The following is a 22,738-nucleotide window of genomic DNA, read 5'->3' on the forward strand; positions in this document are numbered from 1 at the left end:
AGATTTGAGCACCTTTTTTTTATTTATATATTTTTTTGCTTACGGACAATGAGCCTGGTGTCAGGCTGATACTCAACTAGGCCTCTAATTATGAATGCTAATGAAAGAAATATCAGAGAAAGATGTGCAATGCTTCATCACAGGGAAAGAAAAAATATAGGCAATGTTAACGCACAAATGAGTGTGCATTTGGGGGGGGGGGAATGGTATCCTACAAAAATACCGTATTTAGTCAAGTCTAATGCACCATCAAATCTAATGCACACCTCAATTTTCAGAACCTTGAAACCAAAAAGAGTATTTGCTGGCGAATGTAAATGTGCCATCGAATCTAATGCGCACCTTAATTTTCGCAATGTACTTTGACCAAAAAAAAAAGTGAGCGTTGGATTTGAGTAAATACAGTATGTTATTTAATCTTGGCGCATGTCGTTCAGTGTAAAGAATATCCTTGACCAGCAGAGGGTGCAATGCACCTGGAATTTTTTTAAGCAAGGCAAAATCTCAACTTTTTCTATTCAGGAATAAGGGGTTGGTTTTTGAAGCATGCAGAAATCCTATTATTCTGTTATCTGAGCAAAGTAAGGAGTTTGGCATCCTGCAAAAATCTCTCACAGATATGGAATATAGCATCAGAGAGCCTTGTGGCTGCAACAGACTATAGCATGGCTAACCCCTCTCGACGCCGGCAATGACATGTTTTGTGCATTGCATCTGTTCTCCATCTCAGACACTGTGACGTAACTGTGCATTTGTGTTGTTTTGTTTTCCCCTTCTCCCATAGACAGGACTGGTTAACAGCATTGTTTTCATTATTTCATGTAGCTTTTTCTGGCAGCTGTTAACATGCAGGAAATTAATTCATGGCATTTTACGTTACGATTTTTGAAGAGTAAATCAATAAACAGCTTTTAAAAAGGTTTAGATTATATAGTCTCTTCACATGTTAAAAAAGGTGCCAACTTTTGACTGATTTGAAAGGGGAAATTATAAAGGTAAAGGTACCCCTGACCATTAGATCCAGTCGCGGATGACTCTGGGGTTGCGGCGCTCATCTCACTTTATAGTCCAAGGTAGCCGATGTTTGTCCGCAGACAGCTTCCGGGCCATGTGGCCAGCATGACTAAGCCGCTTCTGGCGAACCAGAGCAGTGCAAGGAAACGCCGTTTACCTTCCCGCTGGAGTGGTACCTATTTATCTACTTGCACTTGATGTGCTTTCAAACTGCTAGGTAGGCAGGAGCTGGTTCCGAGCAACAGGAGCTCACCCCGTCGTGGGGATTTGAACCACCAACCTTCTGATCGGCAAGCCCTAGGCTCTGTGGTTTAGACCATAGCGCCATCCGCTGTGGGAAAATATAGGCACCAGTTATTTCATGGAGCTTCCAAGGAGCAGAAGAAGAACATAATTTTAAGTGATGGATCAAAAACAGTTTTTGCTTGTTATTTCTAATGGCACAGTAATCCAGTTGATCCAATTCCATGGAGGATATTGTTCTGGTTCACACATCCTGCTAAGTCAAACTCTTCTATCTGGAGGCTGCCTGGAATCCCTGTCAGGGGGTATTAATAAACAAACAAACAAACAAACAACTTACCACAAATGTGTGGGTTCCTGGAGAAGGGATGGTGGCAACAATGGTTTTCTCCTGGTCCTCCTGTGGTGCTACTGTGAGCAAAGCCATGATCTGAATTAGCAAGTTGCCTGGACCAGGATCTGCGTTATGTCTTGCTTTAGATGAGGGATAGAGAAGTAACTTGATCCAGTTCTCATCTGAAGCCAAATCTTTCAATTTTATGCCATTTGAAACAATGTGAGAGCCAAAGTACAGCGAGCCTTTGAAATTCGCACTCATCTGAATTTTGCTATGCAGCCCTGCAACCAATCTCTGTTTACAAAAAGTGCTTATGTTAGGGGGGAGTGTGCATAAAGATGTATGCGTTCGTGAAGATAGCTTGCAAAATTGCATTACATTATGAGCAGTTGCTTGCAAAGATGTACACATTAGTCAAAACCGCTGGCAAAAAATGAGTTCATTAGGAGAAATTCACACTAAATTGCCGAAGAATTTTTCGTGATGATTTTTTTAAAACACACACAAATTTCTGTAATGTGGCGAACTAAATTTAAAATGGCAGAAATGAGAAATTGAGAGAACTGAAATTGACAAATCTTTCCATTCTTGCTCCAGAAAAACCATAAGCAGTAACCAGTGCTTTTTTTTTCTCTGGGGGGACACATACCCCTAAACATTTTGTGAATCTTTGTACTTTTGTCCATTCACTGTATTTATTTTTCCTGATTTGAATTATAAAATGGTGATTTTCTTGAGTACCCCTAAACATTTAATTTTTTTAGAAAAAAAGCACTGGCAGTAACTAAGGTACTGCAGCAGCAAGACTACTGGGGAGGGACACAGTGGTCGCAATCCCATCTTTGGGAACCCACACTCCTGTGTGTTCACCCTAAGTCATGCTTTGCCATATCCAACTAGTTCACAACCATTTTGCAAATGCAGACAATTATCTTGAACCCAGCTTTAGGTTTATTTTCTATCGGGGGGCGGGGTGGAATACCAGCAGGAACTGCATGTACAAACTCTTGTGCAAGTCTGCTGGTGGTTTAAAATTGGCACCAGCTAGCCTATGAAAAGCAGTGGACAACAAGTGGGTCGGACAAACATTCTGAACTGAGTATATTTTAAAAGCAAGGTACCCAGAAAACTTTGTGGAGATTTTGTGGATTTCCAAGACTGTGGGGCAGACGTGGGCAGCAGAAATAAAACAACAGGTTTTGCCCATCTCTTGGCTAGATGTTTAACCAAAGTGCTTGATGTTAAGTTTCTCAAGCTGTTTTGTCTTGAGAGATGCATTTATATAATAGAATCATAGGTTCCCAAGTACTGTTGTTGTGAATTTAATGGATATATTTCAACATTAAATCTTCTACTTACTGTTTGTGCCTCAGCAAAGTCACAGCAGACATCAATTTTTGCAGCTAAGCATCTTGGCATCACATGATGAAATGTGCATTATCCAGCACTCATTCAGTACATGTTACACAGGTTCCTTAAGAAAGACATGTCAGGGTGCAATACAACTTTAGGAAAACTTCCTACACAGGGATATTTACGTAGGCAGTCTTCATGTCTAATCGTTCTCTGCAAAGCTTGTGTATGAGATGTGATAAGAATAAAACAATGGAAACAATGGAATGGGTAGATGGTAACCTACATTATTTATTTGGCTCTTGTTTGTTTCAGTTCCAAATGGCGTGCAATCCAGTAATGCAATATGAAATATAAGCACTTAAATTTCATGCATTTATAAGGTTGCAATCCAAACTCCTGACTGGCCAGGTTGCAAGGGAGGTCCACCAATGCAGAAGACCTCAACACACCTGCAGAACCCCACCCCCCATATGGAGTTTTGCAAGGCTGGCAAAGAAACCACTGGATCCTGGGCCATCCCTGCTGCCATCCCATGGTGGCAACAGACCCTATCCAGGCTTCTTTGCTACGCCAGCCTGGGAGCTGCTGTAGTGAAACTGCAATTTTAACTCCTCCCCATCCCTTCCATCCTGGCCAGTGCAAGCAACACAGCTGTGATTGAAGTAGGGACACTCTTTTAGGCCCTACGGCTGCCTCCCGGGGATTCTGGATAGCTCTGTAAGACTTTTAAGGTGCCAAGACAATCCATTGTAAAATTTGTACACTCCATACTTATATGCCATTAAAATCATCCTTCATCTGGGAATTTGCATCCTCTTGCCAGCTGCTGTTCTCAACTATATATTCATATGCATCCTTCTAGCAGCCTACTGGTGTTTTGCTTTAGCCCTTTGGTTAGGATTAGGGCACAGCTGGACAACACATCAGGAGATCTGGGATCCTGTGTCCCAACTTTTTCTCAAAAGGGTCAATGCAACTGCAGAGTGCCCTGCTTTGAATTGGAGTTAGGGCATTAGAGAAAGGACTTAACTATTTTCCCTGTTCTTCAACATGCTTCTCTCCCCATTCCCCTTGGGCAAAATATGCAGGACCCCATCTCTCCCCAGTGGGGTAAAAGCACCTAAAAGGACAATTTTGAGAGAGGGGAAACTCTTAACTCCTAATCCACCTTTCCTCCACCCATTACAGCCTCCACTTGTTACTTTTCAGGGGAAATCACATGGTACACTCTGACATGTATAGTTTGACTCAGATGTATTCCCCTAGAGCTTGATTGGCAATAACTCAAGGTATCTCTGAGGCTCTTGTACCTGCTATGATCTGGTCTACTCAGAAAACGCATTACCTAAATACAGTTCAGGAACCTAGAGCTATCTATCTGAAACGTCTTTCGCCTGTCACCTCTTGATGTCCAAACAACTGTTTCAACTATCTTATTTTTAGTGTACCTGTCGAGCAGTCTAGAGGTGTCCTCTAACTGTAATTGCCTCCCTGCTTGTGCAGATATTAGAAATTCAATAATCCAGGAGACAGTTTCCTTATATAGATGCCTGAAGGAGTATGAGGACACATTCTTCTGCATCTCTCTGATAGAGCAAACACTTGTGGAAATATAAATCTTGGTCTAGTGCTATTTAATATACTCATTAACAAGGGGATAGAAAGTACAGAACTCAGATTTGCAAGTAATGCCAAACTGAAAGAGGCTGAAAGTGCTTTGCAATGACAGGGCCACAAATAAATATTTATCTTGATAAACTGGGGGGGGGGGATTGGCAGAAATAAAAAGGGTTACATTTAACGAGCATAAATACAGCGTTCTGGAGATGGGTAAAAACAAATGCATAATTACTAGCTGGAATATGTCATCCTAGCAAATAGCAGTGTGGAAATGGCTTCAGGGCAAGGGGGGGGGGTTCCTAGCAGATAAGATGATTGATTAGCTATGTACTGCTGTGAAAATGCCATACTGGGCTCCATGGAAAGGAGCATTATGAGTAAAACAGAGGCGATAATTCTCCCCCACCCCTCTCCCTGGCATTAGGGAGGCTTTGTGTGAGTACTATGTCATTTCCAGACTTCAAAAAAGACACATGGAAGCTGGAAATAATCCAGAGCAAAGCAACAGGATTGCTTAGAGGTCTGGAGACTATCCTTTCTAAGAAGACTGAAGGAGTGGAGCTTGTTTAATATGGGGAAGAGAGGATGAGGGGCTTCACATACACAGCTGCAGTCTGTGGTGTGCTGCCAAAGAACACATTTCTCACCTCACCTGCTGTTTCTGAGAGCGAGGCCTTAATTTCTTTCTGTACTGAGACTGGCATTGGACTTCCAAGCCTGTTTACCTATAATTCCGCTGGAATCGCCTGTGGTTGCAGAGCGTGAATTTTCATTTTTTGCTTTAACTTTGTTGTGCTCCACCTTGGCTACTGTGCAGTTGAGAAGTGGCATGCAAATAGAAAAATACATTAAACACACACACACACACGTGGTTGCTTTAAATAGGATAATAGTCAGTTGTTTCTGATACCCCAGTATGGACAAGAAAGTACAGTGGATTCAAACCATAACCCCAAAGATTTAGCCTGAATGCTACAAACAATGTTTTAATTGTAAGAGTGGGGGCTGATCATATGAAGCCAGGATGGGATTCCACTACTAGGCTTCATATGGAGCCTAGTATTAAAAGAGCTGGCCGGATCAGGCCAATGGCCGTGTAGTCCCTCATCCTGTTTTCACAGTGGCCAAACGTTTGCCAGTGGGAAATGTCCAAGCAAGACCTGAGCACAAGAGCACTCTCCCCTCATGTTTTCAGCAATTGGTATTTAATACTAATTACCTGCCCTTCACCCTAAGGTCCTAAGGTGGGTTACACTATTGAAACACAATATTTAAAACAAATTAAAACAACTTTAGAAAGCATACTGTCCCCAACCATGGAAGCAGAGCATGGCTTCCATCATGGCTAGCCACCAATATTAGACATAAGCAGCATGTCTAAGTGTTACTTTCAACTGTATTTCCATTAGCATCCCTAGGTGGGGTAAGGGGGCAATAATAGTATTAGGTAGGATTCCTGCTTCTGAGCAGGGAGTGTGGATGTAAGGAGGCAGTGGTTCCCACCTCATTCCATGTATGTCACAATCAGTCATGTTTCCATTCTGCTGCAGTTCAGCCTGTGCTAAAACGTATGCTGCTCGTCTTGCTGTCCTCTATGGTTGAAACTAATGTAATTTATCACGGAATTAATAACAGAACTGATTTCAGTGCATTTCAATGGAAGGGCAGTGTCAAAAACAATGCAGAAATAACATAATTATTTCCATAATATCTGGGGCGAAAGTCAATGGTAGTGAATACTGCTCATATTCACTTGTGTGATTTCCGTTCCTGAACTCCAGACGAACATGAAAATTGCATGCAAAATGCAGTATGCAAATTGCAGCACACAAAATGCAAATGGCAGCAATTTCCTCCCCCATTTCCATTTCTAATGGAATTCTCCAGCAAACCTAGAGGGAGTTGGACTTTTTGATTCCTATTTACAGAGCAACCCTAACCACATCTACTCTGATGTAGATCTTAAAGAATTCAATGAGGCTTACTCCCAGGTGGGTAGGGTTAGGATTGCATCTTAAGACCCCTCCAGCCAGCACTTTCTAGTATGCTAAATGGACCCTTTTTATTCCATGTGTCATGGGAACAGTTCCCTTCAAATGTTGTTGCAGTTTTGACTCTGTTTTGACTCCGTTTCACTTTAGTTCTCCTGTGTCTATAGGGACTTCTGAGTTTCATCTGAACAGTGCAGAGTAAGTTGCTCATGATATCTGTCAGTGGGTGGTGTTTCTCAACAAGGCCCTGCAGGCCTACAACTGGTACAAGAATTTTCCAAAGTGCATAACTGAACAGGCCAAAAACACTATCCCACTTTGGGTCTTGCAGTTCCATTAGAGAACTATTACTTATTCCTCTTGATTTTCAGAATAGAATAGGATACAAATCATGCTACAAAATAGCTTTGGGTTTTCTCATAAAGCAGAAGAGGCATGAGAAGCTGCTGTTTTGTAACATACTGTAATTGGCAACAGAACCAAAACAACATAGGGGAAAAAATGATTAGCACAAAAGGAGAAAGGTGTTAACCATATCATTCAAAAGCAAAAGATACAGAGGTGTGTCTATGTGGTTTTGGAATGTCATACCTTGCAGTTTAACATGGTTTATACATGATGTTTCAAATGTACACATAAATTGCAGTAGCTGTCAATAATTCATGCTTTTTCTGTATCTGAAAAGGTAATGAAAATTTCAGACGACACATACACACACACACCCCAGGTTCAGAGCAAATTAATGAGTGCTGCCCCTGCAAAAGAAAAAGAAAAAAACATTGGCTTCAGGGAAAAGGAATGATTTCTGACATGAACCTTTCATTAAATCTCATAATTGCCAAGTATAATGTACAGCAAATAATCCAGAAGTCAGGGGAAATCTTTAAAATATATTGATCTTTTTTTAGACCTCAGGCTTGTTGGCATAATTCTCCTTCCCTGTGCTAGATCAAAATACTTTCCCCTTTTTCTCCTTTGCATAATCTCATCCTTTTAAAAAAGAAATGATTGGGCTTGTAGCTAACAGGATTATCAGTCTAAAGCTCAGAAAGTGCCTACTGTGTGGTGTACATAAGTCGTTGGAAATGGATTTTAATGCTTGTTTAATGGTGGCTAAGCATGGATGCATGTGGCTGTTAGGAAATCAATAAAATCTGGAAGGTAGTATTAGGGCAGAGATTTAGGAGATTCCGATTTGCTTCTAAACTCAGCCATTGACATTTATTCCAGCATCCAAAGCAATTGATGACAGCTTCTGGGACATGTGCTCAGTTATGCTTTGGACTTGCATTTCTTGAACACCAGCTCCCAATATCACATGACAAGGTGCTTCTTAAATTGAATAGACTTCAAAAAATTAATTATAACATGGCAGTGAAGTTTTCCTGTCCACAAAGAAACAAATGAAAAAATGCCACTAGGCCTGTCCAAATTTTCAGGAAGTCCTAAAGTAGCTGTTCTGATCTTGGCCTCTGGCACTGTTACGTTTTATGCCCCATATTCAAAATAGGAAAAAAATAGTGCATACTTTACAGGGATATTGTAGGGAGCACTTGTGCAAGAACTTTAGAGTGCTTGGATGGATGGATTTATTTGTATGAACAGGAACAAAAATACTTTGGATCATTCTGTTCAGAAATTTTTGTGTGAATGTGTGTACTCTGGCGCCCACTTTAGAAACACGGATGGCGCTCCCTTTTGAACAAGGCATTTTTGAAAGTTGCTGCTGGTGGAACAACAAACAGTGGGACCTCGGTTTTCAAACATAATCCATTCCAAAAGACCATTCCACTTCCGAAATGTCCAAAAACAGAGGATCAAAGGGCTGCCTGCAAAGTCAATGGATAGTCAATGGGGGGAAATGTAAAGTGCGCCTTGGAAGCCGTTCAACTTACAATGCGCATTTGAAAATGGAAGCAATTACTTCTGGATTTTCGGTGTTTGGATTCCAAATTGTTTGGTTTCCGAGACTCTCGAAAACCGAGGTTCCACTGTATTGTGAAGCAAGCAGAGGATTGCCTTGTAACACAAAAGGGTCGGTGAGATCTGCAGGGGAAAAGTGGTGCTAAAACCATAACTGCTCATTTTCCCCCCTAAATCCCCACAACCATTTTTTTTAACCTTCTTCCCAATGAAATCCTTACTGGAAAAGAACCACAACAACAGTATTCAGAGATGCACCGCCTCTGAGCATGGAAGTGAAGCAGCCATTGATGGACCCATCCTTTGTACATCTAACCATTTTTAAGCCATCAAAGGCAGTGGCCAACACTACAGGTGGTTCCATAAGTTTATTACTCATTTTGTGAAGCAGTACTTCTTTTGGCCCATCATGAACAGGGGTGGTCCATCCCATTTCATCACCTGAGGCAAAATGGGAAGGTGCCAGCCTGCATGTTTACTGCCTGCTACACACTGCCTGCCCCTTCGAAGCCCATGCCAAAACCTCGCTTACTGGGTCATGCGGCTGTGGCTTCCAGGTTCTGGCAAGATCTTGCAAGAGCCCCTCACCATCTCACGGGACTCTCACAAGATCTTGCCAGAACCCAGAAGCCACTGCAACCACTTCTTGTTTTTCCAGTGGTGGGGGAAAGGGATGTCGGAACATGCCTGGGGGGCACACGGAGCCCCGGGAATGAGACAGACATCTCCAGGCATCTTCCTGATGAAGCGCAGCCCAGGACATTCACAAATCAGTCCCGGTGTGCACCAGCGACACATATAAAAAGACATGTGCATGCTCACTCAGCAGAGTATAGCGAAAATGATCGTGGTACATGAGTGTGTGCATTCTAAGTACAGCGGTGCCCCGCAAGACGAATGCCTCGCAAGACGGAAAACCCGCTAGACGAAAGGGTTTTGCGTTTTGGAGGTGCTTCGCAAAACGAATTTCCTATGGGCTTGCTTCGCAAGACGAAAATGTCTTGCGAGTTCCTGCGGGGTTTTTTTCCTTTTCCCCCCCTTTTCCCCAAGCCGCTAAGCCGCTTATCAGCTGATCCGCTAAGCCGCTTAACAGCTGATCCGTTAAGCCACTAAGCCGCTTATCAGCTGATCCGCTAAGCCCGCTAAGCCGCTAATAGCGCTAATCCGCTAAACCGCTAATGGGCTTGCTTCGCAAGACGAAAAAACCGCAAGACGAAGAGACTCGCGGAACGGATTCTTTTCGTCTTGCGAGGCACCACTGTATTTATTTAGCAATATATACAGGACGAAGTAATCATGGTGTCCTCTCACTTCTTCTCCAAGAGGGAGTAAAGAAGTACAAAAGTACAGTACAGCGGAAGAGAGATTAGACTAACTTCCGTTCTTACACTTTCCAAGTCTAGAAAGTAAACACTAACATGTGATGCAACAATCACACATCCAGCAACGGAGGAATGAAATGCTAACAGGAACATGCTCTTGGAGGCTCCACTTGGATTCCACTACCTGAGATGGCTGCTTCAATCTGCCTCATGGCTGGCCCTAGTCAGAAATGTACCTTCAGCCAGTTTAATCAAGGGACACTGAAGTCTCATGTTATAAGGAAGAGAAGGTGAAAAAATGCCTGTCTCATGTTTTTCCACACCAATAGTGACCTTTATAAATCTCTGGCATGCTCCCATCCACCCACACTGTTGTCATTTCTCTAAACCAAAAGGGCACAAAAACCAATTGCATTGGCCTTTTCTTGTAGGAAAGGTATCCCAGTGTGGAAAGTCTAATGTGTTTTTGAGGCCTGAAAATTAAGCCGACGTTTTCACACTTCCATTTCTTAACCTCATCTTTTTTATATTAAAAACCCCCCCTAAAAATCTTAAAAATATAACTGTGTTTAGTGTAATTTAGCACATTCTCTTCTTAAGTTAACTGGATCAGTGCATCTGAACATATTTATTCATTTCAGGACAAGAATCTCCCTCAGTTCCAGCTCAAATCTAGTGCTATTGTTTTATTTCTATATTCATATAGCCTATTTGTGCATATCCACGTGTGTTCAAATATTCTCAGAAACTGGAAAACGTAATGAGGATGAGGCAATATATTTCAGTATAGAGTGAGAGAAAGGAAACTGAAGGATTATTTGGCTGTGTGTTTGTGTGTTTATAGCAATTGAAGAACAACTTTAATTTAGATGGCCTTATTCCAGATAGGCACAAGTACAAACATAGAATTGCATCTTTCCCATCTTGTAAATGAAAGCAGGGTTTTCATAAGTTACAAGTTGTGACGGTGGTTGTTGCTTGGTTTAGATTTATTTCCTTGCCACATTCTTTTCACTTTATCTTTGTTCCAGGACCGCAACACATTCTTATCTCAATGACAAACAGGTCGCAAAAGATGCATGTCACAATCCGAAGTGATACTCAGAATGACAATTAAATTCCTCTCCTCTCTTGGTACCTATGCATGCATGAGTACCTGGGGGATTTCTGCATTTCCATTTGATGGCCTAGCCATTACATTGTGTTTATTTTAGAATGGATGCTTGGAAGCTGCTGATTTTGTCAGCTACATAAAGATTCTACACCCAGCAAACTTAAAACAGAGCAGAGACATGTCTAAACAAAACATGCACTCATCTATGGGAGGGAGGGTGTCTTAAGGTGCATTTTTATAGATATGCAGTATGCACCTAGACAGGATCTTTAAAAGTAGAGACACCACCTTGCCAACAAAGGTCCGTATAGTAAAAGCTATGGTTTTCCCAGTAGTGATGTATGGAAGTGAAAGCAGGACCATAAAGAAGGCTGATTGCCGAAGAATTGGTGCTTTTGAATTATGGTGCTGGAGGAGACCCTTGAGAGTCCCATGGACTGCAAGAAGATCAAACCTATCCATTCTTAAGGAAATCAGCCCTGAGTGCTCACTGGAAGGACAGATCCTGAAGCTGAGGCTCCAATACTTTGGCCACCTCATGAGAAGAGAAGACTCCCTGGAAAAGACCCTGACGTTGGGAAAGATGGAGGGCACAAGGAGAAGGGGACGACAGAGGACGAGATGGTTGGACAGTGTTCTCGAAGCTACCAGCATGAGTTTGACCAAACTGCGGGAGGCAGTGGAAGACAGAAGTGCCTGGTGTGCTCTGGTCCATGGGGTCACGAATAGTCGGACTCGACTAAACGACTAAACAACAACAACAAAGTATGCACCTTAAGACAATCCCCCATGCCCAATGACTGCAATTATTCTTTAGAAATATGTCAGCTTTGTTTCAAGTTCGTTTAAAGTGGGTGTAGAATTTTTATGCAGCTGACATAATGTTTTTCTAGGGTGGTCCTACTCTATGGCGTATAGTCTTCTATACAGGATTCTAAACATACTGATTATTCCCAACCATAGTTTTGTTTTGTTTTTAAAAAAGTTGCTTGGGACACTAATGTTAAGGAGCCTTGTTTCTGACATGGGGTGACATTGCCATTTAAACTTTGATATTTCATTTTCTTTTCATTTCACTTTTAATTTGTATACTGCCTTTTTATATTACTATGGTTTATAAGGTGCTTTACAAGCTGAAGAAGCAAAAAACAAAAACAAAAAAACAGACAGCAGAGCTCATACATGTAAGAACAATCTGATCCAATACAAAACAGCCACAATAACTTTAAAATAAACATCTTATATCAAATAAAACAATATTCAATAATCCGTTGGAATAAAATAGTAAGCAGTAAAATTAAATATCAGAAAATAATAATTAAACAGTTTACACTTATCAATCACAATAAACATTTGCTTCTTAAGCTTTGGCTTTTATGGGCAATCTTGCTCTAGAAATCAATAGTTGGTGACTTGTTGTGGCCTAGAGGTAAACTGCTTAGGCCTTGTAGTGATTAATTAAGAAAAGGGCACAGTGGGGTTTATATAAGTTGTGTGTGCGTGTGTGTGACTCACTTCAGTGTTTGGCAACTGCAGGCAGAAGATGAGCACGTACAAACAGTTTGAGTTGCAGCAGGAGGGCTTGGAAACTTTCTGCGCAGTGGGCTAGGGATCTCAAGCTGTTACAGGAAATTGCTAATTATGGTTTAAATAATCCTTCATTGTATGCTGCGATGGTCTAGGGCCACGTGGCACTAATCATTTTGCCAGGTTCTTTTCATGTCTGAAGATGCCGGCTTGGTGCCTGTTGAAAGGGCAGCATGTTGTGTATTGGATGCCTGGCTTCTGGTGTGGCCTTGTTTCCTACATAGTCAATGTTACTTGCTTAATTCTGCTAAACATGTTTTGGGCAACTAGTGAAAATGACTGTCTAAATGTTTGTCCTTGCTACTTGTGTGCTCTCCTTGCTCCACCTAGTAACAGGACCTAGTTATTTGCTTGACTGCATTAAGGAGAGCTACATATTATTTTTTTTACCATTCTCCTTGATGTTGGGGTTGGGGAACATCAAGGGTTGGCGTGTTTGGGCATCTATATTTTTTTAAAATAAATTTTATTTTAAATGCAAAATTACAAACATTGAATCCAAAATAAAACTATACAAACAAGAAAGAAAAACAGAACACAAAAAAGCACACATCTACAAATAAAACCATATCTTCATTCTAATCTACTCATTACATACATATACACATATTGACTTCCTCCCTTTGTTCTAAGACCTCAAAAAATTTACTCTTTCTAAATTGTTGTATCTAATGTAGATTACTTCTGTCTTTATACTTTTTACACCATTTTTCTTTTTCTTTAACTCTGAAAGCATCATTCATTACATACCGATATGCTTACTCCAGAACAATGTTTTTTTCATATACTCTTTAGCACATCCCCATTCTTTTAATAATTTCTGGTCCGGTTGTCCACTTATGAATGCTATGAGTCTTGCCAGATTTATATATTCACAAAATTTAATTTGCCATTCTTTCATTGATGGAATTTCCCCCCCTTTCCAATTTTTTGCTATAAGCGTCCTGGCAGCTGTTGTTGCATAAAGGAATATTTTCCTATGATTGTCAGGAATATCGTTTGTGATTATACCTAAAAGGAATGCCTCCGGGTTTTTACTGAAAGATACTTTAAACATCTTTTTGATTTCTTCATATATTTCATTCCAAAATTGTTTAATAGGTCGGCATTCGTGTTTGGGCATCTATTAAGGGGCCCCTCCGACAAGAGTCCTCTGTACCTCTTCTTATGACCTATACTTCCTCTTCAGCTTGTTGACCCGCCTTGTGCACTCACCCAGGAAATAATGGTAGTGTAAAGGCAGAACAGTCAATGTCACTGCCTTTATGCTTGTGGATTTTTTTCCTGGTAGCCAAAATGGTGGTAGCAAATGATGGAAATAAAGAGAGGAGCAAGTCATGATAAGGACAGTGAGGAGGTGATGTTGGTTGGTCTGTGGAGGGTGTCTTGCTGAAGGTCTCTACTCCACTCTAGCCAGTGTGATGTAGTGGTTAAGAGAAGTAGATTTGTAATCTGGGGAACCGGGTTCGCATCTCCGCTCCTCCACATGCAGCTGCTGGGTGACCTTGGGCTAGCCACACTTCTCTGAAGTCTCTCAGCCCCACTCACCTCACAGAGTGTTTGTTGTGGGGGAGGAAGGGAAAGGAGAATGTTAGCTGCTTTGAGACTCCTTCGGGTAGTGATAAAGCGGGATATCAAATCCAAACTCCTCCTCCTCCTCCTCCTCCTCCTCCTCTTCTTCTACTATACCTGGACCCAGCTCTGCTTGATATGCTGGCTTTTAACGTGAAGGGATTTTATCTCAGGCCCAACTTGCAGTGTACATTTAAAGCAATATAATACTACTTTTAATATAATACTACTTTTCAGTAGTATTATAAGGGACGTGGGTGGCGCTGTGAGTTAAACCACAGAGCCTAGGACTTGCCGATCAGAAGGTCGGTGGTTTGAATCCCCGTGACGGGGTGAGCTCCTGTTGCTCAGTCCCAGCTCCTGCCAACCTAGCAGTTCGAAAGCACGTCAAAAGTGCAAGTAGATAAATAGGTACCGCTCCGGCGGGAAGGTAAACGCCATTTCCGTGTGCTGCTCTGGTTCGCCAGAAGCGGCTTAGTCATGCTGGCCACATGACCTGGAAGCTGTACACCGGCTCCCTCGGCCAATAAAGCGAGATGAGCGCCGCAACCCCAGAGTCGGCCACAATTGGACCTAACGGTCAGGGGTCCCTTTACCTTTACCTAATACTACTTTAAAACAGACATAAATCTATTGTTTGACTGGCTTAATGAACAAACCTGTTAACATGACAAAAGGTGTTGATGGGCCATTAGGGAGAGGAATTATTTAGCCTGGAGAGTGAGATGTCACCAAGGTAATAGGGTTTGTGTTTAAGGGGACAGGAAAAGGGAGTTTTCAAGGGAAGGAGAAGGGACAAGAAGAGCTGAGATCCATCTTGGGAGGGGGCTGGCTGCAGGCTGCTTCTGCTTCTACCTCTTGAAATGTTGTTGCGTGTCGAGGTCCCCAAGCCACCCCCCAAATAACTCACAACGCACACTTAATTTTTTTTAAGGTTTTTGGCATAATTTTGGCCACAACTTTATTAAAATACAAACATGAGTGGTTGTTTAGGCATTGGTTAAGACTATCTGTCCCCCCGCCTGGGGACAGAACTGACTTCCGAGCACCACCGAAAGACAGTGCGGGGGAAAGCAAGTCGGAGAGAAATGGAGCTGAGTCACAGACCCTCAATTCTCATCCGCATGCTCCCCGAAGGCTTGCCGGCCCTAGTCCCATTCCAGGGATTGGACGAAAAGATGGCAAGCCCCAGGATTCCTTTAACGGAATTCCCTTTCCGCAGCAACCATGGAGGGGCAGGCCCAGCCTATCCTAACCCCTCCTCCACCAATTTATAACCAATGCCTAACCGCAACCTTACAAGTTGTGACGATTTGCTACGCAGTAGGCAAAAACCAAATGGCCCAGCCAATCAGCCAGATGGACAAAATTCCTACCAGGCCCCTGCCCCAACGGCAGACGATCCCATGACAGGCATAGCAAGGTCAATGCAACAACCCCTTACTCAAGGGCGGGTGGGCGGGTGATCCGTCGCACGCAGCAAAGAGAAAGCTCCAGGCTGCGTGCAGAGTATTTAAACATTTTACCCCTCCCACCAAAATTGCAACATAACTTTTACCCCAGCAACCCAGTGAACCAATCACTGCCCCAGGCCATCTTTAGAGACCCTGCCTGGTAACAGAGGGGTGGCTCAGCAGACCCCACCGCAACACGTGCTCTCCATGAAGGAGAACACGCTATGCCGTAAGATCTGAATTCCCTCCATTAAGGCTGAAGGTGTAAATAGGTGAATAAACCATATTTCTTAAAGCACAACAGTCTCCTCTGTGTCTTCCTTTCTCCAAAGGGACACAGAGCCTGTGTGGGTGGCTGGGACCCCATGGGCTCTTGCTACTGCTCAGCAGAGAGAGGGGCAGGCACCTGATTTTGAAACAGTATCCTGGGGACTAGTTTGTTAAAGGTGCTGAGAGTTGTGCTGGGGCAACTCACCCTGGTGGAAAGGGTATGAATAATAATAATAATAATAATAATAATAATAATAATACTGCTCCCCCCCCCCCACAGAGCAACAATTCCCAGAGTTACCTGGGAAAAGGGATTGACTGCTAAGCCGCTCTGAGAATTGCATCTGTGAGGGGAATGTTCTCCTTTGTTGTGCTGATTACTAATTTGCCTACCATATTTCATGATGATATACCGGTATTTCTTTCCCATAATGGAAAGTCCTATGTAAAAGAATAATGGAGCATCTTATGTTACAGCGCAGAATGTTGCCAATGCATATCTTGTCACTTGGAGGCTGCTGTCGAAAAAGTGATGAGCTGCCTGGCTAATGCATCGTGGGCAAAAACTGAAAATCGTTGTGAATTCCTTAGTGACTGATAACATAGCTCGTAAGAGAGCAAGTCCACTAAGCAGTTGGTATATGACTGACTGCTTTCCACAAACTATCTCTTTGCGATTTGTGGCGTAGGCTCTAATCCATTACAGTAAAACAGCAATTGCTTTCATTTTGTATCTCCTAAAGATTAATAGCTGAAGCCTTGCCAGTGAGTCATATGGTTACCTGTATCCTGGGTAACCCCTCTCTGTTTAGCTAGTCTAAGTCTGATTGAAAGGGGATTATGAAAGGAAATAAATTTATATAGGCTCTCTGCAAGGATGTGGGTGTGGGTGCTTTCTATTTATATTGCACACACAAAGAGAGGGTTATGCACAAACGTAAACACAAGCCATGGATTTGGGAGGGAGCAAATGCTGTTTGGACTCATTCCACATCGAAGGCAGGGCTGTCCAGTTCCCGGGAGACCAGTTTAAAGGAATCCAAAGCAGAGGGGATCACAAGATGAGAGTTGGGTATGATGCATTTGGCAGTAAAAAAAAAATAAAAATATAGACCAAGGTAAGAAAGCTGTGCATGGCCAGGAAGGTAGGCTAGCATGTTGTATCTCTCCTTTCACTCGTTTATTCTGAAATGCACAGCCACATTGCAACAGTACTTCAGAGCAACAATGCAAAACAACAGCATAACCACACACAAAGAAATGCCGTGATATGTAAACATCATAGTTCTAAAAACTAATGTCAGAGCAGCATAGCAATGAATGGAATAGCAGCAATTAGAACATTGGCTTGGGTTTCCAAATACCTGCCTATTTTTTAAAAAACACATTTTGGAGGAAGAGGAAAATAGATTGGTGAACAACTCTGATTAGGGAATAGCATCAGGAAGGATATGAAGAAAACCCTGCCCCTTATTTCTGTCAAGCTAATTTCATTAGGTCCAGTCGTGACTGACTCTGGGGTTGCGGCGCTCATCTCGCTTTATTGGCCGAGGGAGCCGGCGTACAGCTTCCGGGTCGTGTGGCCAACATGACTAAGTCGCTTCTGGCGAACCAGAGCAGCACACGGAAACACCGTTTACCTTCCCGCCGGAGTGGTACCTATTTATCTACTTGTATTTTGACATGCTTTCGAACTGCTAGGTTGGCAGGAGCAGGGACCGAGCAACGGGAGCTCACCCCATCGTGGGGATTCGAACCGCTGACCTTCTGATCGGCAAGTCCTAGGCTCTGTGGTGTAACCCACAGCGCCACCCGCATCCCTTTTTTTTCATAAGGTACCTTGGCCATATCTATGTAGGGCTGGTGGGCTTATTATCTATCCTACTGGGGCTGCAGACAGGATAGGTATTTGGAAAACTCCACTGGCTCAAAGAGCCTTCCATCAGCGCAAAGAACACCAGTGGATGAAACCCTTTAAGTTGTGAACGTATCTTTTGCAGAAAGTCTCGTTGCATTGTGGGTTTTGTAGTGAAGCTTTCTGTTTCCAGTTCCAGTGGGAGGTTTAACCAGTAGTAAACCAGGAGCAGTGAATGTGACTTGGAAAGCTTTTCACTGTTTCTAAACAAGGCAATTAAAAACCTTTCATTTGGCATTAAGAGTTGGCATGTCCCACTGTGTGTCAACTTACATCATTTGACGGTTGCTCTCTTGTGGCCTAAATTCTGCCAAAAACCAAAACTAAAATTTCAGTCAAATGCATCTTTATTTAAGGGGGGGGGGTGTCTCTGGGTCTGAACATGCAAATACACACAGGGAAACAGGAATCCAGGTGCACATGAAAGCCCTAGTGTGGAAGAAAAGGCCTAAATGGTGAGCTATTGAGCATGATGCTCAATTCCTTCCCTATGAGCAACAGCTATCTCTTCCAACCAGACTAAAGTCCCCTATTGGCTCTGCTGACTCTAGCATTCAGTGTATGAAAGGTTGCTTCAACCAGCTAGCAGTTGAATCCCTTAATACTAACAGTGACACTGAGAAAAATGCAAATTGAAGCTGTTTACACCCTATTCTTTATAAACACATTCAAAGCACATGCTTTCCCTCCAAAGTATTCCAGTTGATGGGAATTCCAACTCTGTGAGGGGTAGACTGCAGGGCCCGGAATTCTTTGAGGGAATAAGTGTTTGCTTCAAACGTTCTTTAAAGGTATTGTGTGTATGAAGCCCCAGTAGCACAAAACCCGTCTGGCGAAAAGGAACTATTGCTCAAAATTACATATACAGCAGTTAATTACCTCCTAAATTCACATTATCACAGCCTCTTTAATAGCCCCTGGCAAGAAGTTTTTAAAAAGACAGTTTTTTGTAATGAAGAGGATACATAAAACTTACGGCACGTGACCATGATTGTTATTTTTATAGAAATATAAAATACACTGAGATGTTATACATCAGTGATCATCAGCAAACTACCATCACACTATAAAACTGATATGCTTTTGGCATTTCATGGTTTATTTCATGTGTCTTTATTTTTGTTTTGTTTCACTAAAAGCTTAAAAACCTTCAGCAAAATGAAATGCTTCAATAAAGTGTTTCCATTACTGAATGGAATGAAATCTGCAGTGATGACAACTGCCTTTGTCTTGGTTTGATAGGTCTGTTTGCCCTTCTTGGGCACGTGGTTTTGCAGGCAGGCCCCAGGCCTCCTCTGGAAACCTGCCTATTGCAGAGGGCATTCCCTGGGCGTGGGACCATCTGATCAGTAGCAGTGCATGATCCCATGCCCAGGGCAAGGTTGAATAACTGGCCTGCTGAGCCTTTTGGCCTCTTGTATGCTGTGCCGGTTGTCCCACCCACCCTCCCTCAGATTAAGGTTATTTGCGGATGGTACAACCTTGCTATGGACATTGTTGGTCGCCCGATTGAGGGATTGCAACAAACAACACAAGCAACACGAATACCAGTATACTAGATAGCACTGCAATTCTTATTGCATAATATACATAATTTAGTACAACAACAACAAAAAACAAAATGTGTGCACTTGTAAATTCTCTAATATATTTGAAATCAAATGAACACACATCTGTCAATGTTTGAAAGTCTGTAGAAGTATAATAAGCCTATAGTTAAAACAAAGTAATAGATGCTATCCTGTGGGCTAAGCGGTAAAACTTTTTAGGCGTTCATGGTGCCAAAGTAGTGAGTGAATAACAACATAGGACAGTGATCCCGAATAATCTTACTGTTTCGCTGGACTCTTCTTCAGCACAACCCATAGATTAGAAAAATGCACAAGGAGCAGTGGTCATAAGGATATGACCATATCCATGTTACATTACTTTGTTTCAACTATAGACTTATTATACTTCTACGGACTTTCAAACATTGACAGACGTGTGTTCATTTGATTTCAAATATATTAGAGAATTTACAAGTGTACACATTTTGTTTCTGTTTTTGTTGTACTAAATTATGTATATTATGCAATAAGCATTGCAGTGCTATCTAGTATACTGGTCTTCGTGTTGCTTGTGTTGTTTGTTGTGTCAAGTTTGCAACACAGCGGTTTGTTGTTCTGGATTGAGGGATTGGGCAGGATTTTTTCCCATCTGGCAATTTAGCACCGCCATTTGGGTTTTTGCATACCTCATAGCAGTCATCACAACTTTGTACGGTGCGTAGGCATTGAGTAAGCCTAGTCTTGGTTGGTTGCAGCCTCTGCCTGCCCCACCACGGGTAAGGGTATCCTGTTAAAAGGATCCGGGAGGAGTAGCTCCTGTCTGATGCCCAGATGGGGGCTAGGGGCATACCACTCCTCCAATGGGGACCACCTACGGAATGCCCCAATATGATGTAGGTCATAGTCCCCCCCACTGGTTTCACCTTTAGAAAGACTCCCAGTGGACAGGTGGGCGTGACATATACAGTTGCTTACCTCAACGCTTATGGCCAAACCTTCATATCTGTAACCAATAAAGTTGTGGCCTTATTTGATCCCAAACTAATATACTAATATACCGTGTATTGTCTAGTTATTTGCCCCATAGGGTACAGAGTGGTCACGGGGCCTCACCACACAACATATTGCCTGCAAAAGATACATTGCTTTTTTCCTACCGTATTAACTCTGCTGTCCTCATCCTGTTCTGATACATCTCTCGGGACGATTTCAAATGGTTTTCTGACTCTGGAGACTTGCTGATTATTCTCTTGACAGTGCAAGGCTTTATGTAGCTTTCACACAAGGGGAAAAAACAATTTCCCCCGTTAATAAGCTTTTTGAGAAGGGGCATTGTGTCTCCTCCATGGGGACATCATGTGTACTGACTCTACCTTGGTATATGTGTGCTTGCTTAAGGGAACTAGCTGAGCACTTGCAAGCCAGAAATATTTATTGCCAAACCACATGTAACCTTAGCTGCATAGTTCCGCCTGTTTCTTCCCTCCCCCCCCCAACTTACAAGGGCAAGGGCCCCCAGTTTGGATCAGGCACCTATTATATTTGCTAGGTTTTTAACCCTCAGGCCCTGATGTGGCCCCATCCTGGATCCCATTGAAAGGGACCCTCTTTTGCGATGCAAATTGCAGGCAAGACAGGAATCTGGATTGGGACCACTGTAGCTTAAGGCCCCTTTACCAGCAACCCAATGTTAGGGTCCGGATCTGAATCAGGGCCCTACACTGGCCATGTGTGAAATTTAAAAACCTCTGAGCTCAAGAGAAAACTATGCAGTTAAAGTGTGTAGCCTGGCTGTCAGAATGCCAAGCAATATGAGCACCTGTAAAGATGGTGGCCAGATGGCAGACAGGACTGGGCTCCTGCACTTTTAGTAGTGCATTTCGGCAAGGCATCGTTTGCGTGACAAGCTATACCTGCTGCAAGTGATACTTGCTGAAATTCTTTCTTCTACACATGCATTAATGGGGTTGGGAACCTGTAATCATCTGCAACCAGCCACCCTACTCGCAAGCCAGACAGACTTTAAGTGGAGCTCCATACAGAAGTCAGCCATTTCTTCCACATCCTCAAAACTGTATATAATCATTTGCTTTTAAGGAAAGAAGTACATATACCTTAATTATTTTTTTAAGAAAAGAAAAGAAAAAAACGACTGTGAAATGTCTCTGTGCCTTTAAATTACACTGGGGTACTTGCTATCAGTAGACCATTTTAGTACCTGGAGTATCTGTTTGCCAGCTTTCCTCCTCCTCCTCCTCTTCCTCCTTTTGTTTATAATTTTAATTAAATTTTCTGTTTTGCAATTTAAAGTATTCCTTTTCACATCCTTCAAATATCAGTGACTTCCCATTTTCTCTTTCCATGGTTCATTTTACATATCATAAATCCCTGCATATTTTACAGAAACTATACCATTCAGTAGTCCATTATTACATCCATCATAACTTAATTACACTGTTGAATTTACCTTAATGTTGCCGGCGTTTTCAGCTGTACACAGTTATTTCCTATAAATTCAACAAACATTTTCCAATCTTCTCTAAACGTATATTCTTCTTGTTCTTTTATTCTATATGTTAAGTCTGCAAGCTGCACATATTCTGTCAGCTTAAGTTGCCATTCTTCTTTGGTTGGGACCTCGCTCACTTTCCAATTTTGGCTTAACAAAATACGGGCCGCAGTAGTGGTATACATAAATAACCTTTTTTGACACCTAGGAATTTCAGTCTGAATTATCCCCAACAGAAAGGACTTGGGGGGGGGGTATTGGAAAGTACTTTAAAACATTTTTTTTCAATTCATTATGGATCATTTCTCAGTACTCTTTTACCCTTTTACAAGTCCACCACATTTGAAAGAACGTTCCCTCTGCCTCTTTGCATCTCCAGCACTTATCTGATTCAGTCTTATACATCTTAGCAAGCCTTGTTGTTGTTTAGTCATTTAGTCGTGTCCGACTCTTCGTGACCCCATGGACCAGAGCACACCAGGCACTCCTGTCTTCCACTGCCTCCCGCAGTTTGGTCAAACTCATGCTGGTAGCTTCGAGAACACTGTCCAACCATCTCGTCCTCTGTCGTCCCCTTCTCCTTGTGCCCTCCATCTTTCCCAGCATCAGGGTCTTTTCCAGGGAGTCTTCTCTTCTCATGAGGTGGCCAAAGTATTGGAGCCTCAGCTTCAGGATCTGTCCTTCCAGTGAGCACTCAGGGCTGATTTCCTTCAGAATGGAGAGGTTTGATCTTCTTGCAGTCCGTGGGACTCTCAAGAGTCTCCTCCAGCACCATAATTCAAAAGCATCAATTCTTTGGCGATCAGCCTTCTTTGTGGTCCAGCTCTCACTTCCATACATCACTACTGGGAAAACCATGGCTTTAACTATATGGACCTGAAATATACTCAGAGTCGCAAAGTGATTTCATGCTCTTTATTCAGCTCATAGTGGTGAGGAGGAATGAATAAATGTCCCCTCA

The 22,738-nt window shown here is 42.5% G+C and overlaps 1 protein-coding gene and 1 long non-coding RNA gene across 5 annotated transcripts in view; one reads left to right on the forward strand and one right to left on the reverse strand.

Annotated features, from left to right (window-relative positions):
* Positions 1 to 22,738, forward strand: part of PLCB1 (phospholipase C beta 1) — a 481,134-nt gene that overhangs the window by 416,650 nt on the left and 41,746 nt on the right. The window lies entirely within an intron of this gene.
* LOC308473676 lies at positions 4 to 22,632 on the reverse strand. 2 transcript variants are annotated; one of them, XR_013984181.1, is made up of 4 exons: positions 21,736 to 22,632; positions 7,153 to 7,316; positions 2,954 to 6,174; positions 4 to 1,888 (listed from the first exon to the last, which is right to left on the reverse strand). It is a non-coding gene; the product is annotated as an uncharacterized lncRNA (long non-coding RNA). The 2 variants fall into 2 exon arrangements; XR_013984182.1 differs by lacking the exon at positions 21,736 to 22,632 and having other exon boundaries at positions 4 to 1,668; positions 7,153 to 8,587.

Source organism: Podarcis pityusensis (assembly GCF_964106645.2).
Source record: "Podarcis pityusensis genome assembly, chromosome: 3".
NCBI lineage: Eukaryota > Metazoa > Chordata > Lepidosauria > Squamata > Lacertidae > Podarcis > Podarcis pityusensis.